Source organism: Microtus pennsylvanicus, chromosome 3, assembly GCF_037038515.1.
Source record: "Microtus pennsylvanicus isolate mMicPen1 chromosome 3, mMicPen1.hap1, whole genome shotgun sequence".
Lineage (NCBI taxonomy): Eukaryota > Metazoa > Chordata > Mammalia > Rodentia > Cricetidae > Microtus > Microtus pennsylvanicus.
Window position 1 is genome coordinate 13,144,116 of NC_134581.1, and position 2,192 is coordinate 13,146,307.

Sequence of the window (2,192 nt, forward strand, 5' to 3'; positions counted from 1 at the left end):
TAGTTATGATAAAAGATAAAGTAGATATAAATATTGCAACTATAATTCTTGCTTGATACCTGTTTTGTTATATGTAATTTTATTATGTTAAAGTTAAAGACCTTCGTTTTTTTTATTTAAACAGAAAAGGGGAGGTGATGTGAGATTCCCCTCTGTATGTTGTGAATACCATTGGTTACTAAAAGACTGCTTTGAGTCCATAGCAGAGCAGGGCAGAAAGAGCTAGGCAGGGAAAACTAAAGTGAATGCTCAGAGAAAGAAGGGCAGAGTCAGAGAGAAGCCATGGAGCCGCCACAGGACACAGATGTACTGAAACTTTGCTGGTAGGCCACGACCTTGTGTTGATGCAAAGATTAATGAAAATGGGTTAAATTAAGATGTAAGAGTTATTCAATAAGAAGCTAAAGCTAATGGGACAAGCAGTGATTTAATTAATACAGTGTCTATGTAATTATTTCAGGGCTAAGTGGCCAGACAAACAAGAGGCCTTCCTCCAACATGCTACCACACCCAGCCCACTGATAGATCATTAATTTCACTTTAGTGTCTGATTTATTCAAGCAGACTCACATTGTCTAATTATTATAGCTATTATCTAAATTATCCTATTATTAATAAAAACTCAGGAGTCAGATATGGGGTTAAAATCTGATCAAAAGTAATGGAGAAGTGACCGGTGAGTGCCTCTCTCTCTCTTCTTTCTTAATTCAAACTGCCATGACTCTTTCTAACTTCTCCCTACTTCTTCCTATGTCTCTCTATATGTCCTGAGTCCTCCAAAACCTCTATGGGTGATTCTGGTCAGTTACTAGCTAGCTCCATCCTCTGATTCACTGTAAACTTTACTGGCAGTCTTAGGAGTGGTCAGAGTGTGATCAATATATCCCACAACAAATTGCCATGTTTTAAATTTGTGAGCACTAAACTCTACCATCAAATGTTTCTCATAGAATAGACTCAAGTTAGTGGAGGGACAGGTCTAGCCTTAATCCAATGTAGCAAATGGAAAAATAAAAAAACAAAAACAAGTCTTGATCCCTTTTCTAAAAATTCCAGAAGAATCTGCAGGTGGCAACAGAGATACTCATTTTTGTTAGCAATGGGGAACACTGGGCAAATGCATGATGGAGCATTGTCTGTTCTCTGATGAGCTCATTGGAGCAAATGGGTAGGAGAACTAGTGAGTGGGTGGCTGAGAAATAGCTCAGTCAGTAAGGTGTCTACCCTGAAAGCATATGGGCATGAGTTCAATCCCCGGATCCCGTATTTTTAAAGATAGGCAAGGTTCTTAGGGCTCACCACCCAGCCTTTGCAGCATGACAAGTTCCAGGCCAATGGAGAAAACCCTGTGTGCTATCTAGTTCTTTTATCAACTTGACACAAGCTAAAGTCATTTAGGAAGAGGGAACCTTAATTGAGAAAATGCTTCCATAATATTGAATGTAGGCAAATCTGTGAGCCATTTTCTTGATTAATGATTGATGTGGGAGGTCTCAGTCCAATGTGAGCAATGCTTCCCCTGGGTAGGTGGACCTGGGTGCTATAAGAAATCAGGCTGAGCTCCTGAGAAATCAGGGAGCGAGATAGTAAGCAACACTCCTTCATGGTTTCTGCTTTGGTTTCTGCATCCAGGTTCCTGCCTTGGGTTCCTGGCCTTCCTTCCTTCCTTTCACAATGGACTGCATGCTGTAAGAGGAAACAAACCCTTTCCTCCTCAAGTCACTTTGGTGGATGAAGTGTTTATCACAGCAATAGCCAACTAGGACAGCCTCTTTCAGAAAGAGAGAAAGGTGGACAGTCCCTGAGCAGTGACCTTCAAGAGTGTCCTCTGGCCTTCACATGATGTGCACACACATGCATGAGTATTAGTGTGAGGAGCACGCACCGTCATGTATACAAACATATGTTAGGCACACATGTACATACACAGGCGCACATGATCTGGGACACACATATGTGTCTGTACTGTGATATCTGTGTGAATAAACCAGATCTCTTTTGGAAAGAAATCGTCCCTTGGCTTGTCCCCCAATTCCAGATCAATGGGCATTGTGCCCAGAACTTCAGAACAAAGAAGGGCTAGGCCTGGAAAGCTCACAAGGATGGCCCAAGTGCGCAGAAGCCTTTGGTCAGACACATGATTTCCGTGTAAAATTTGAGACATGATGAGTGACACTTCATAGGAAGAGAAA